This window comes from Theobroma cacao, chromosome 7 (genome assembly GCF_000208745.1).
Source record: "Theobroma cacao cultivar B97-61/B2 chromosome 7, Criollo_cocoa_genome_V2, whole genome shotgun sequence".
NCBI lineage: Eukaryota > Viridiplantae > Streptophyta > Magnoliopsida > Malvales > Malvaceae > Theobroma > Theobroma cacao.
This window is the reverse complement of record NC_030856.1, coordinates 20,561,718-20,578,436: the sequence shown is the minus strand read 5'-3', so window position 1 is coordinate 20,578,436 and position 16,719 is coordinate 20,561,718. Positions and strand designations below refer to the sequence as shown.

General features: G+C 38.9%; 1 long non-coding RNA gene across 1 annotated transcript; it reads right to left on the bottom strand.

The window, feature by feature from the left end:
* LOC108662854 lies at window positions 14,217-15,886 on the bottom strand. Its single transcript, XR_001928699.1, has 3 exons — window positions 15,846-15,886; window positions 15,116-15,189; window positions 14,217-14,245 (listed from the first exon to the last, which is right to left on the bottom strand). It is a non-coding gene; the product is annotated as an uncharacterized LOC108662854 (long non-coding RNA).

The following is a 16,719-nucleotide window of genomic DNA, read 5'->3' as shown; positions in this document are numbered from 1 at the left end:
TACCAACTTGTAATAATACTATCGTTTACTTAAACCGAATAAAGAGCTGTAATTAAGATGTGGCAACTAGATAACAATATCCAATTCTAGTAAACTTCAAGATAAATTCAAACATCACACTTAGAGTCCATTACACAACCTCAAAGTTTCTCGACGATCCAATTCCGATAAACTAATAATTTTTATAATTCTAACCATTTTACACAACATGACCTCTATGTAGCGAAGCGACTCAGAGTGGAAATCTAAGAGATGCCATTACTTACGTCATAGCGAGTCAAAATGTGCTGAGGCAATGCACTTGAGCTAATTGATAATTCTATTTTATAGAATTATTTTATTCTAATTTTGTTATTAAATGTTAGCTAAGTCCTCAATTTTCAATTATAATTTACTTTTTTTTAGTTGTTTTTATAATTAGGTTACTTTTAAGTTAGTTATTTTAATTTTATGTTATTTCTTTTAATTTGTTTATTATTTATTAGTTTTTATATTTTTTGTAGATAAAAGGTGATTTGGGCTTAATTTGGGAAAGTAAGGTGCTGAAAGACCTAGAATCTGCTTGCATATGTTTTAGTATTTTGGCCATATCTCGATCTACAGAACTCCAAATTATGGGAATCTTGGACCACTGGAAAGCTGAGAGACAGAGCTACAAATTTTATAAAGATCACTTTTCCCAGTTCGGCTTCAACGACAGAGAAAATGGTGTTGAAAAATGGCTGGATGTACTGTGTCGGGAATGGAAATTTGTAAAGATGGACAATTGATTTCTGGACCTTTTATTACACTTTTAAGCCCAATTAAACCCTAGGTTAGCTTAAGGAACTTTAAGTTAAGTTTATTAGTATAAATAGGATATGTTTAACAACATTAGGACAGACAACCTGGAGAGATTCAAGAAGTTACAAGTTGCGGCTGAAACTTGGAGATCAAGGCGGAAAATATTGTTTTGTTTTCTTCCTTAGCTTTTATCTTTCTTGATACTTTCAATGGTTGAATTTTATACAATGTTATTCTATTTTGCAATTATGAGTAACTAAATTTCTTTTTCTAGGATTGCAATTGAACCACATGTAGTCTAAATTTTTAATCTCTTATCTTTAATGGGATTTGAATTGTTTATTCCAATTTGTTCTTAATGCTTTTTAATTGCCTGGCCACCAATTAAATTGATCTAGGAACCTAAACAAACTTGGGAAAGGGAGTTTAGTGTAGACTAAAATTGGGATAGCATATGATCATATTAATTGATTTGCGTATAGGATAGGGATATACGTATAGGCCATATGTAGCCAGATTAGAGCTTGAACTTAATAAGTCTATTTTAATTTCAATTCACATAGGGATATAGTGTTTTGGTTAAAATAGATATTTTTATAAGATGAGTCGGGAAACCCTTATAAATAATTTAGGATTCTAGGTTAGCAATTCAACCCATTGAAATAAGTTAAGGAAGAAAGGTGAGATTTAGATGAAGTGTGAGGGATATTGTAATCCTAGGTTTGTTGATTTGATATTTTTTCGAGTAATTGTTATTTTGATTTTCTTGTTGGTTTTAATTTTAGTTAATTAATTTTAGTTAATTAATAAATTTTGATTGTTTGGATAAGATTGAATTGTTTTAATTTTAATACTTAGTAAAGTTTTAGATCAATTCCCTGTGGGATCGATACCCTGCTTGCTAATATGCCATCTATTCGATATGTATACTTGTGTAGTAGGATTTTAACTGACAAGGTTTTTTTACTCATCAATGCCCCTTCAACACTTATTTGCAAAAAAAGGAAGATAAGGTGGGGTGAGTCTCACAAACTCAGTGATCATTGGCTCCGTAAGCAAGGCGTAGATGGGAAACAAGCTAGGGACAGAAAATTTGAATATTAGAAACATAAGAATATATATAAACAATTTAAACTCAAATGGAACATTTGTGCCTTACATATAAACCCAAGAATTGTGATGCAAAATAATCATTTCAAGTAATGTATTAAAACCAGTGCAAGTGAATAATTTTTACCGTCGAAATCATTTAATATCCTTTACTTAAATCAAACCAGCATAAGCGCGCATGCTCCCGTAAAATCAAGCATTATCAAAGCTTATAAACAAGCTCATAAATCATCTCATCCTCAAGGTATTAAACACAAAATCATCGTATAAATAAAGAAGCTACAAAAAAACTTGTATTTCTCACCATGCGATAGAAGCCATGTTTGAAAACCCAAAGAGATATCACTCTCTAGTAGGTAATCATAATAATCAACCCGTGGACCCGCTTCCATGTAACAACATTCGGGAGGCCCCCTTCCATCAGATTCCCATAGCCATGGCAGTCTCGATGATGTTGGCCAACATCGGAGAAATCATATGGTCACAACCATGTATTCAAGTTGTGGCCTAGCCATATCTAATAGCCCGTCGGTGACCCAAAGGTTCTATAGCTATAGCTCACTTCTGCACAAAGGTCACACTATCTAGATGTGAGATTTGGCCTACTCTCGAATCTCCTAGTTTGACAAAACCATTTATAAACAAGTTGGGTTCTCAAAAGCTTATTTTAAATCTATTTCCAAAGTACCAATCACGGTGACGTTATAAATCCATTTGTAAGACTTCATGTTGTAAAAACCTTTGAATGAGGTTTAAATATCGAATCAAAACATGGCAAACATAAAGTTTAATCATGAATGCACATCACAAAGATAAGTAAGGCACGTTTTGACATAAATCGAGGTAACAAGCTAGTTTCCCAATTTCTTAAGCCTTTTACATATATAACCTATATATATGCAAGACGTTTCTAAGTCATGGAATTCACAAGTGCATAGCATTCTATCAACTCATGCTTTCCACAAGAACAGTGCAATCTGATTTGCAACTCCATTTAAAAGTCACCTATCAAAGTTAACAACTCATGCTACCCACAAATGCATTTAAAGAAAATCGGCAACATTTACTATACGTATATCATTATATAGTTTATGGAACTTTTGAAATAGATACCCTGTACTCATCTTATAATAGTGGGACGCTATGTCGCTATTGATTCGAGTATGTCTTTAGCTAATTCTACTTGCCGATCACTCGTTACCTCCTCCGGTACACCACCACGGTAAACCTTCCTCACTTATACACTTTTTAACAGCAAATTAAACTCAATATACTTAGTGAACGTCACCACAATTCAACTCATATTTGCTGCTCTATATACCATATTCTTAGTTTTCTTTATTTTCAAGAATCCCTCCCAATAATCTACCTCTTCATTATGTCTACTTTCGTATTTATACTTAATTGTACACATATATGGGCAACACCTTAATCAATGAATCTTTAATCTAATTTCACATTTTTTATCCTTATTATTCACAATAATCTACCTTGCAATCTATGAACTTTCAACCAACCAAGTCCAATATAACATAATGTACACACATTGCATGCTTACTTTTCGATTTTTACCTTGAATTCCACTTATACCTCACAAATTACTCACATTCTCGGTCACCATTGTTGCCACAAACACAAATAATCAATACACATCTTATTTTTCCTTTCCACTTATGATCTCAAGGTTAAAAACACTTACCCATTACTTGTCTTTCTCAAAATCACCATACTTCTAAGATCAACCCACATGTATGTGTCACAGGGGTTTTCTCTTGACTCGTGCGGCCTAGCCTTTGCCTTGATAAAGGGGGTTAGAAAGGGTAGCAACCTTCTCAATTTAGTGAATTAAGATTGATTTTGGCAAGCACAAGAGAGTTGAGAGAACAAAGAGAGAGCTTTTATTGATAGAAATTTCAATACAAGAATCATTAGTCCCAAATGTGGGGGCTCAAGGGGTTTATATAGCCTAAGACCCCTTAGAGCTGTTATAAAGTAGTTTCCAATGGCTAGGGGCTATTTTGTACTCTACTGGGCCCCTTTGACATGCCCTTAGCACTGTTGCCAACGGTAGGCAACGGCTGCCCCGCAAGCCTTGGGCTGGCCAATGCTTCCCGCGCTTCTGGCAAACTGCCTGGGTAGTTTTCCCCCACTCGCTGCGCGTCAGTCTGCCATTTTTCTGTGCTCTTGCTTGCCCCGTCTATGTACTGACTTGCGCACACTGCTTGTCTGCTGTCCCATGTATCTAGTCTGATAGTTGGCCTACACACTAGCCAGCCCATGGGTGCCGATGTCTTAAGTCCCTTGGTTCCAAATTGGGGTTTCAGCCTTCGTTGCTGGCCCACTCCAGAGCCTCAAGCCCTTGCCATCGGGCTATCCTGCCCTTCTCCATAAAAGGGGCATGAGACTCTCCCCCAACTATTTCGACAATGCCCTGTTTGCCTGTTGGTCATGGAACTGCTCCACCAGGTCCTCGAACTACCACAGCGCCTGGGCTGGCTCTCAACTAGTCTTACTCGCTGCCAGTCCCCTCCACTGGACCAGGTATTGATGCTGCGGCTGGTGGTGTTTCCTCTTTAGAACCCTCTCGACCAGAATCTGCTCGACTTTCCTTTTGTACGAGGCCTTCTACCCCATGAGATGCCGTTGGCTATGGTTCCTGCTTGAGTCATCTAGGTCCGCATGGTACGGCTTGAGCATGCTCACATGGAAGACCGGATGCACATTATGCTCGGGTGGCATCTCTAGCTTGTACGCTACACGACCCACTTTCTTCTCGATGCGGAAGGGCCCCTCGTACCTCCGGACCAGCCCCTTGTGTAGCTTCAGGTGACGGAGAACCAAGTGAAGCTTCACGAACACCAAGTCCCCCACGTTGAAGCTCACGTCCCACCGGTGCCTATTTGCCCACTTCCTATATTTTTGGGTGGCACGCTCAAGGCTTGCTCTAGCCAAGTCCCATTATGTGTGCCAATCTTATGCGTATCTGAAGGCAGCTGGTGTTGGTCCCGTATAGCTGTTGACTAGGGCCCCCGAGGTCATTGGTTGTTGCCCCATCACTAGCTCAAATGGGCTCTTCCGGGTCAGCTCCCGCTGTTGTAGATTGTAGCTGAATTGTGCAACGTCCAGCAGCTTTGCCTAATCCGATTGGGTATTACAAACAAAGTGCTGTAGGTAGATCTCCAACAGGTGGTTTACTCACTCCATCTGTCCATCCGTCTGCAAGTGGAAGCTGGTCGAGAAGCAGAGCTTGGACCCCAATAGCTTGAATAGCTAGGTCCAAAACTTGCCCTTAAAGAGCCATCCCTGTAGCTCACTAGGCTCTCCAGTAGGCCCCACAGCTTGACCACATGCGCCATGAATGCTTGGGCTACCTCCTCAGTTGGACACTCTCGTGTGACCTACACAAAGGTCCCATACTTGCTAAACCTGTCCACCACAACCATTATAGCATAAAACCCGTTAGTTGTAGGCAGGTTAGTGATAAATCTAAGGATACGGACTGCCACAGTCTGTCGGGTGGCTCTAGTGGCTCGAGCAGGCCTTCTGGCTGCTATTGCTCATTCTTATCCTACTAGCAGACCAAGCATGTCCGTACATAGGCTTCAACATCCTTGGACAGCTTGGGCTAATAGTAGCGTGCCGCATCAGTGCCTCCATCCGCTCGAAGCCTAGGTGTCTCACCCACAAGGAGTCGTGGTGCTCCCACATGATCTCTTTGCATAACCCCTTGGTCTTTGGCACATACACTCGGGTTCTTTTGGCCATGAGCAGGTCCCCATCCATCTAAAACCGTCATGTCTTACCCTCATTGGCTCACTAGATGGCTTGTGTATTGGCATATCCCGCAAGCCCCGCACAAATCCTAGCCAGCAACTCATCCTGCCCCTAGCTGATGGCTGCTAGTTTTGCCTTGCAGCTCAGCGCATCAGCAACTCGATTGGTGGCACCCAACTTGTACTCCATGGTGAAGTCAAATTTTGCCAAGTACACTTACCACCTAGCCTGCTTAGGGGTCAGCTTTTTTTGGGTTTAGAAGAAGCTGTTGGCTATGTTGTCCATCTTAACCACGAATCGTGCCTCAAGCAAATAATGTCGCCACACCCTTAAGCATTGCACTACTGCCGTCATCTCCTTCTCTTGAGTAGTGTAGCGCCACTCGGTGTCGTTAAGCTTCTAATTCTCGTACGCCACTAAGTGGCCTTGCTGCATGAGTACCCCGCCTATAGCGTAGTCCAATGCATTAATGTGCACCTCATATGGCACACTCGGGTTTGGCAGGGGCAGCATAAGCTCCTCGATCATGGCCTGCTTCAACTGTTGGAATGCTCGCTAGCACTTGGGACCCCATCGCCATGCGCTGTCTTTGAGCAGTAAGTCTATCAAGGGTGATACGATGCTAGAGTAGCCCTGCACGAACTTGCGGTAGTAGTTTGCAAGCCCCAAAAAACTCCGCAACTTGGTCACCTTAGTGGGCTACTTCCACTCATTGATAGCTCAGACTTTGGCCGCGTCCATCCTAATTCGACCTCCCCCAATGATATGGCTGAGGAATGAGATCTTTGGCTGGGCAAAGCAGCACTTCTCCCCCTTGACATACAGCTGGTGTTGCCTTAGAAGCTCAAACATAGCCCTCAACTGCCCCACATGTTTTGCCATGGTCTTGCTATAAACGACAATGTCGTCAAGGTATACGACCACAAACTTGTGAAGGAACAATGACAATACCTTGTTCATGAGCATGTAAAATGTCGTAGGGGCATTGGTTAGGCTGAAGGGCATGACCAAGAACTCGAAGCTACCGTAGCGCGTCACGCAGGCAATCTTTTCTTGGTCCACCTCGGCAATCTTCACCTGGTAGTACCCAAATAGCAAGTCAAGTTCAGAGAAGACTCGGGCCTCACCTAGCTAGTCGAACAGCTCGGAGATGTTGGGGATAGGATAGCAGTTCCGGATGGTTAGCTTGTTGAGTGCTCGGTAGTCGATGCACAGCCACAGCGTCCCATCATGCTTCTGCTGAAAGAGGACAAGCGCACCATAGGGTGCCTTGCTTGGCCAAATGAAGCCTGCCTTTATCAACTTCATAAGCTGCTGACGCAATTCAACTAGCTCTGGGGGTGCCATTCGATAAGATGCCCTCGCGGGTGGCTGCTCACCCGGCACAAGCTCAATCTTATGGTCCACCTCGACCTCAGGCTGCAAGGAGCTTGGCAGCTTGGCTAGCATGACATCCGTGTACTGATCCAGTACGCCCACTACCTCGCTCGGTACGGGTGCTGCCTCGCTCGACTCACCCTCGTTCAAGGACAACGTGGCTATAAAGGTCTCCTCGCCTTTGAGCACACCATTCGTTAGCTATATGGCGCTCAGCGTCTTAGTGGCAGGTTGCTGCTCGCACCTAACCGGCACCACACATTGACCTCGAGGGTCAATAATCACAATGCAGTTCAAGAATGGAACAACCATACCATTTATTCTGTCAAGGAAATCTACCTCAATCACAAAGTCATAATCGTCCAAGGGAATAACTTCAATAATTTCCTCACCAACCCACTCACCTAGCCGCACATCCACGCTGCTTGCGATGCCAATGGTGGGGATCTCCTTGCTGTTGACAGTCTTGATGCGCGCTACCCCTACCTTGGTGTCCAGCCTTAGCATCTTTGCTGTCTCGACAGAGGTGAACAGATCGCTTGCTCCAGTGTCAACCAGCGCGTTTAACTTCTTGCCCGCCACCATTATGTATGCAAACATCAGGCCCTTACTGCGGCTCAGCTTGTGTTGTTTCAGTGCCACCAGCATCATGGGGCCCAATCTCAAGGAATCCCGCTGCTGTTGCCCCTCATTTCCCTCATCTTGGGTGATGGTAGACAGCTTGGCCCTTTTTGGGCAGTCTCGGACCAAGTGTAGCCCGTCACATAGGAAACATGTCAGGGGCCTCTTGCCCTTGTTCTTCGCACGGCTGCCTTGGTCAGTGCCTGATAATTCTATTTTATAGAATTATTTTATTCCAATTTTGTTATTAAATATTAGCTAAGTCCTCAATTTTCAATTATAATTTAATTATTTTTAGTTGTTTTTATAATTAGGTTACTTTTTAGTGAGTTATTTTAATTTTATGTGATTTCTTTTATTTTAGTTATTATTTATTGGTTTTTAAATTTTTTTTAAGATTAAAGGTGATTAGGCTTAATTTTGGAAAGTAAGGTGTTGAAAGACCTAGAATCTGCTTGCATATGTTTCAGTATTTTGGCCATATTTTGAGGTACAGAACACCAAATGATGCGATTCTTGGACCTTTGGAAAGCTCAGAGACATGGCTACAACTTATGAGGATCATGTTGCCCAGTTCTGCTTCAAAGTTAGAGAAAATAATATCGAAAAATGGCTAGACTTACTGTGCCGGGAATGGAAAATTGTAAAGATTGATAATTGATTTTTAGGCCTTTTAGTACACCTTTAAGCCCAATTAAACCCTAGGTCAGCTTAAGAAACTTTAGGTTAAGTTTATTAGTATAAATAGGATATGTTTAACAACATTAAGGAAGGGAACTTTTGAGAGACTCAAGAAGTTACAAGTTGAGGCTGAAACTTAGAGATCAAGGCGGAAAATATTGTTTTGTTTTCTTCCTTAGCTTTTATCTTTCTTGATACTTTCAATGGTTAAATTTATTATAATGTTATTTGTTTTTGCAATTATGAGTGGCTAAATTTTCTTTTCCTAGGATTGCAATTGAACTCACATGTAGTCTAAATTTTTAAATCTCTTTCTTGCTTATTTTAATGGGATTTGAATTGTTTATTCCAATTTGTTCTTATTGCTTTTAATTGCCTGATCACCAATTAAATTGATCTAGGAACCTAAACAAACTTGGGAAAGGGAGTTTAGAGTAGACTAAAATTGGGATAGCATATGATCAAATTAATTGATTTGCATATAGGATAGGGATATACCTATAGGTCATATGTAGCTAAATTAGAGCCTGAACTTAATGAGTCTGTTTTAATTTCAAATCACATAGGGATATAGTGTTTTGGTTAAAATAGATATTTTTATAGGTTGAGTCGGGAGACCCTTATAAATAATTTAAGACTCTAGGTTAGCAATTCAACCCATTGAAATAAGTTAAGTAAGAGAGGTAAGATTTAGATGAAGTGTGAGGGATTGCGTGCTGCCTTGCTCGCTAATAGTGCCCCTCGGCAGTGGCTTGGCATTGACCTTCACCTTGGCCTTGCCTTTTCCCGCATCTTTTTCCATATCCCCCTTGCGAAACTCGATCAAGGACTCTACCTCGGCCATCGCAGCAATGATGTCTTAGACCCGCTACGCTGAAGCTCTTGTCTCACCCACGGCCTCAGTCCATCGAGGAAGCAGAACAAGGCCTCTTGCTTGCCTAGGTCACTGATTTGCAGCATCAGTTCTGTGAACTCCTTCACATACTCCTGAACTCCCCCTTGCTGAGTTAGGCGCCTCAATTTTTCGAGCGCCTCATCTTGCGAGTACTCGGGATAGAATTGTGCTTTTAGCTCAGGCACAAAGTCGGCCCACATTGAGATGGCAGCTCCATCGTGACTCTCGTCATGCTTCTTGCGCCACCACAAATATGCCAAGTCAGTAAGATACATCAAAGCAGTGTTAATTTTCTTACCATCATCGGTAATGTTTGTGGCCCGGAAGTATTCTCCATCCCCACACGAAGTTGTCTATGTCTTGGGCACTCCGCTGGCCTTTGAACTCCTTTAGTTTAGGGATGTCCACCTTGTTAGTCGGCTGCATGGCTAGCATTCCTCCACCAAGGAGTGCTTTGCACGCTTCGAGCTCCGATTTCAGCTCACTCATCTCATGTCGTAGTTGCTCAGCCTCAGCCTCTCCCCTAGCATCACGTTGGGTTAGTGCCTCGAGGGTCTCGTTGAGCGGGCGCCTACAGGTCCTCTCGCAGCTCGGCCATTTGCTCCTCACACCCATCCATCTAAGCCTCACCCCCTCCCAAAGGTCAGCCAGCTCCGCCACACGCTCTTCTTGGTGGGTCAGCCTAGACTCTATCGCGGCGAGAAGGTCCCTCGAGATGGATTTCCTCTTCACCCTACTCTAAACCTCGTGTTTGCCATTGCCGCTCTAATACCAAGTGTCACGGGGGTTTTCTCTTGACTCGTGCGGCCTAGCCTTTACCTTGGTCAAGGGGGTTAGAAAGGCTAGCAGCCTTCTCAAGTTAGTGAATTAGGATTGATTTTGGCAAGCACAAAAGAGTTAAGAGAACAAAAAGAGAGCTTTTATTGATAGAAATTCCAATACAAGAGTCATTAGTCCCAAATGTGGGGGCTCAAGGGGTTCATATAGCCTAAGACCCCTTGGAGTTGTTACAAAGTAGTTCCCAACAGCTAGGGGCTGTTTTGAACTCTACTGGGCCCTTTTGACGTGCCCTTGGAACTGTTGCCAACGGCAGGCAACAGCTGCCCCATAGGCCCCGAGTTGGCCATTGCTTCACGCGCTTTTGGCAGATTGTCTGGGCAATTCGCGTGGACTCACTGCACCTTAGTCTACCAGCTCTGCTGCGCGCCATTTTCCTGAGTGCCCTGTTTGCGTACTGGCCCAATCACACTACCAGTCTGTTGGCTCACGCGTCCAGTCTGATAGTTGGCCTGCACACTCGCCCGCCCATGGGTGCTGATGTCTCAAGTCCCTTGGCGCCAAATTAGGGTTGTAGCCCTCATTGCTCACCCATCTTTGAGCTGGCTCTCCCACTCTTGAGCCTCAAGCCCTTGCCATCGGGCTGTCCCGCCCTCTTCCATAAAAGGGGCATGACACATGCACCCGGTTCTTTGAATCCTTGAAGATCCTTTCTACTACAAGCATAATCTCACATTACAATTAGTTCACAAGGCATGCATTCAAACAAAATGACAACTTTTACCTTCCTTACCTTGTTATCACTAAGCCGAACTACCAATTTCTCCTTCAAGCTTCAACAATGGCATATGAGAGAAAACCTTTTAGGTTTTCTTCAACTTCTCCAAAATTGAACCTCCTTCTATATTTTCTTTTCTCTTATTTTTCTTTCCTTCTTTCTCTTTTCTTCTTTCTTTTTGCTTTCAAAACTAATTCTCTTTCTTTTCTCTCAAAGGTGCGATTTTGCCAATGTTCTCCAAGCCTTTCCGCACCTTTCTCTTCTTTATTTTATTCCTTACTTCTCATTGGATCAATTTATCACCCACTCAATTTTCATGCACCAATTTTCTCCCTTGTTCATGGGCCCAATACCTATCCTCATTTATCTTCTCCATCCACCACCTTCACTATCTCATTCTTTCTTTCTTCATTCTTTATTCCATGCACCACCTTATTCCTCCAATCAAATTTCATGCACAACCTTTACTTTATATTTTATTTTGTCATTCATTAAACCATTCAAGTTACATGCATCCCACATATTTCTTTCCTCATTTGGCCACCTAATGCACCAATCTCATCACATGCAATAGGATTTATTCTTATTTTTCTTTTTACTTCACATAGTAAGGGTCCCACATGTTCCCCACTAACTTTCTCGTTTTTGCACGCAATAATTTGCATGTAATAGTGAATCCACATGTACATTTCATTATCCCACATATCCTCATTATCTCAATTAATTTTCCATGTCTCCATTCCTTCCAAACTCACATGTACTATTATTAGTACTAACATCACTAAAACTTCACTCATTAAACTAATATTCTAGAATCAATTAAATAATATTTTATTCATCAAATCATCAAAATTATGTTATAACTCCCCCACTTAAGTTCATTTCTTAAATTATGTGAGTTTGTCCATCACTCACAATAGAAATATCTCAATATTATTTTAATAATATTTTACTAATAAAATATTATTAAATTCTAAAATTTCCCATTTGGCTTTCGAGGTTCCAAAATATTTTAATTTATCTCAGTTTAGCTCCATCGCTCTTTGTTACTCCAAAATGATGACCTTAATAAAATATTATTATTTTATTCATATAGAATATTTTATTCCAAAATATTCCATTCCTCCTACACCACTCTTAAACTCTTGAATTGACATCTATTGGTCTTAATCTTGTTCTTAAAGTTGTATTAACCACCGTTTTAGGTCATGAGGTGTTACATGACAATTAAATTCATATTCAAATGCATAGCTCAAGTCAAGTTTTAGACTTCAAACCTTAAGCTCAAACAAGATGAAAAATCATGTAAGCATGTGTCTTGACCAATATAATAGATGAACCAAAATTTATTTTCATGAAGTTCAACAAGTTCATCATGATCAATTTCATAAGTATAATCAAAGAATCAATCTTGAAACAATCATTTAAGCATAATCATAAAGCATATTTCACGAATTGATGTTATGATTCATTGTAAAGATTTTTCAACATAAGCACATGAACATTTCATTTCTCAAGACATGATTTTTCAATGTAAGCACATTAGGATTTATGGAATCAATATGAGTGTCATGCTTGGGAATAGATAGATTTAACCAATCAAGAAAGTTTACCCATATTTCAACAAATGTTGCAATTTCAAAGACATGTACTTGCATCAAATGATTATGAGAAAATTCATAATGCATGTTTTATATAGTCAAGAATCATCTTTGAAAAGGAAATTCATGGAAAAAAATATTGCAATTGACAAGAAAGTAAGAAAACATTTCGGAACTCAAACATGTCCATTTTGACTTTAGAGCACTCAAGAATCAACTACATATCCTTGGGGGTCGACTATTTATCATTCCAGCAACATTTTTTTTTTTTGCATTTTGTTCTCCAATAGTTGACTAGCTATGCTTAGGAGTTGATTATGCTTGATTCCTGCATATAAAAAAAAACCAGAAAAAAATGCAAAACAAGTAATTTTCCAAGGTACAATAATCTCAAAGTATAGAATTGTGTGAGAACAATTTAGAATTTCATTTCAACCATGTTTGGAACATCATTTGGACATGTACGATTAAAGATTCTTCAAGAAATATATGTGAACTCAAATTTTGGCTTTTATTGCTTATTGTTCATAAGTGCTAAAAAGTTGAAATGCCCATTTGAAGAATCATGTGTCTGATATGCTCAAACATGTTCAATTTTCATTATGATGTGTGAATATGACTCATAAAATGTACAAGCATTTTAAACAACGTTTAAGCATAATAAGCATCAAATTTCACAATTTCAATATTTTTTCAACATATAGACAAAAATGCCCTTTAGGTCATTCAAGCATTCATTTACAACAAGAACAAGTTATAATAGCATTTTTAACATAAGGCACACTTGTTCAAGGTTCATATCATTGAAATCATTGTAGCGTCAAGCATTACAAGAAGCCTTGTTCATTTGCTTAAAATATCATCAATGTCAAATTATCATACTCATGACTATGCTCAAGAAAATTCTTTCAATCTATTTCATAAATCATGAGAAATATCAAGCAAAATGGGATTTATGTAATTCAGGTATCAAATCAACTTTTCTCATCCATTCTATATCATCAAAAATAATAAATCAATTTCAATCAAAAAGAATAAAAAGATTTTGCAAGAAAATCAATTGATAAGGATTTAATCTTTTTCTTTTACAAACTTTTCAACTCGAAACATTCAAGATTAGACATGCTTTGTGAAAAATCATGAGCTCAATATCACACAATTTTTTTTAATGATGCTTTAAATGATTTATGAAATGTGTAATAAGCATAGTGAATTGTGTTTATGTATGTCAATGTCACGACCCAGAACTCCCCATCGGGCCCGTGACAACCGCCGCGAGGCCTCAACAGACATTCTTCACCCCGAATGCCGATTGAAACCTCGCAAGGCTTAGCATCAACTTCCGCATCTCCCCGGTGAGCAACAATTATTAAATCTCGTATTTCAAACAAATCATAAGTCATTTTCAAATAAGAACAATAAAATATTATTTTTTAGCTCACAGGGGTATTTTCGTAATTTTTCGTCAAAAATCTCAAAACTTGCTAAAAAAGTAGTAGGTAAGCAGAAAATATATATTTAATGATTTAAAAACAATTAAGTATCTAAAACGTTCATTTGAAAGCAAATTGTTGACAACTAGTACTATTCAAAAATAATAAATAAAATATTCTATTTTCTCATAAAATAAATTTTTATAGAAATATTCGTAAATAATTTTTCGCACATGAAAGTAAAGTAAAAATTGTATGAATAGAAATACAAATAACCAAAATATAAGTTTTGATCTGCAATGACACGTGGGCTCCAATTGACCAAGAGGATGTAAGACTGTGAACTCTTACTTTCTATAATGCAGTTCCGAGCTTAGTTCTCGTCCTACTCGACTATCTACAAACTGTCCTGAGCCTGAAAAATGTATAGGAAGAAGGGGTGAGATTTTATAATCCCAGTGAGTAAACAGATACCATCTAAAGTATCTAAAGCCGAGTAAATGGAGACAATTAAAATAAGTCATCATACCGTAATTTCATTACCTTTCAGTTCATTTCAACCAAATAAAATCAATCCATATAAATCGAGTAATCAACTTGGCTTATGAATTTCTTAAAACTTTGGCTCGTGCCAAAACTCATACTCGGTGATACCTTGCGCAGGGCATCCAACCGAGTCCGCCAAGGCTGTTAAAATTTTGTATACACTTAAAATATATTTTAGTTTGAGAAAAATACAGCCGTTCCTTGGCGTTGGCTGAGTTCCCCTTCACGTGGTGGTTTGGCGTGAAGTGAACCCTAAGCTTTACCCCAGGAGATACCCTACGCGCCTCTCCGTTCGAGGTAATAATATAATGGAGTTTACCGTGCCCCTCTAATAGGCTGGTCCACGGAACCCCCTCTGCAGTAAATAATTAATATATACTCCACCAATTCAATAAAATTCATTCTAGCATGGCATGGCAATTTATCGCAATCTAGCCTCTCAAGGCTGAATACACAATACAAATAATTCTGACACCAAAATCAGTTTAGCCATTCATGCTCATATATTGTCATAAGCCATTCAATTTAAAACCATAAATTTACAACACAAGCAGGCAGTCTCCAATTACTCTATTTTCAAAACCAATATTCGATTTTTCAGAAAATTTATAAAATCATTTTATAAAATCACAATTTCTCTTAAAACATAGCAATTTACCATTTAAACTCATTTTTTTATAAAATCACACAATTGTATAAAACTACTCTAGATAATTAAGACGATAATAAGTTTACTCACAGTATTAGGAGTAGAAATACTCCTATCTTCCGCCCTCGGGTGCAGTCTCTTACCCGAAACAATTGACTCACCACCTATCCATAATCCATGACACAAAATTCAATAAATTGTGTCAATTTATCATAAATTATTTCAGGCTCTTATCCATGCGTATGCACTAGATAGGATTTGAAATGTCTAGACAATCGCTTAATTGCGGTGTCCGACCTAACTCGCCTATACACGGTGTAAATTCCTAAAATCCCCAATTCGACTCCAATTCCATCCATTTCAATTTCAATTATCCAATTATATCCACAATACCTCAATGACTGTGAATTTGGTCCAATTTATCAGTCCGGACTATAAATTACGCTTTTACCCCTAGTGGGTAAAAATTTCAATTTATTGCACCGAAAATTCCCATTTAATTTCCAACCTCATAATTCATCATTTTTCCACCCAATTCTCTTAAAATAAAGTCAACCTCATCCTCACATACCATTGGCTAGATTCGGCCTAGGGAAATTCATGGAGAAGATAAATATTTTTCTTGTTGTTTTACTCATAAACATGCTAAACTAACACTAAACACTAACATAGCTCAAAATCAAATTTATCTAACAACTTTCTCTCTCTAAACCCATATGACCAGAATTCAAATCATCCTCAAATCACATGATTCAACCATGAAAAATGATGGAAAATGCATGGGAAAGGTAAAGCACAAGACAAATTTAAGAAATGTTACCTTTTTTCACTTGATTTTTGAATTTCCACCTATTTTCCCTTTAAATTTCTTAGCTAGGGTTTTATTTTCTCCTTTCTCTCTCTTGTTTCTTGCTTGGCCGAATGTTGAAGAAGAAGAATGGGTGGGCTGATTTTTTTATGCCTTTTTTATTGTTTAATGAAATAATATTATTTTATTCATATTTTAAATATTTTATTAATTCATTTTTTTTTCTAGCCATCCATTTGTCCTACTTTTTCCACCATGCATTCCCTTTGACTTATCCAAGTCTTAAGTGAAATTTCCAGATTTTTCCAAAGTTTTGGTGGAGCAAATTCTTCAAAATTACACTTTTGCCCCCGAACTTTTCAAAAATTACATTTTTGCCCCAAAAATTGAAAATTTGCCATAATGCATAATTTGCACTCCTCATACTCATTTCACACTCCAAATAATTAAATTTGATCAAAATCCTTTCAAAAATTAAATTTTTGATTTCGGATGGCAAAATTACCATTTTACCCTTTTACTCCAAATTATACCGAAATTAAAATTTTTCACTTCTAAACCTCAAATCTTACTCCAATAAGTCAAATGGGGCCAAAAATCTTTTCTAAAAATTTCCATTTTGTCCCCAGGTGGCAAATGACCATTTTGCCCCTAGATAGCGAAAATTCCAATTTGACTCCAAATTGATCCTCGAACTCCGAATCACCATATTAACCCATTCTGGGACTTTAAAATTCTTAATTTCATTGTAAATTCTCTATTTGATCTAGTTCGAGGCTTAAATCAACTTTATTGTACCTCTAGGTACAATACCGACTTTTGTAAATTTTTCAAGACTCTCTTAGCATGTAAACATGCTATCCACCACATGTATGTCATCACAAAT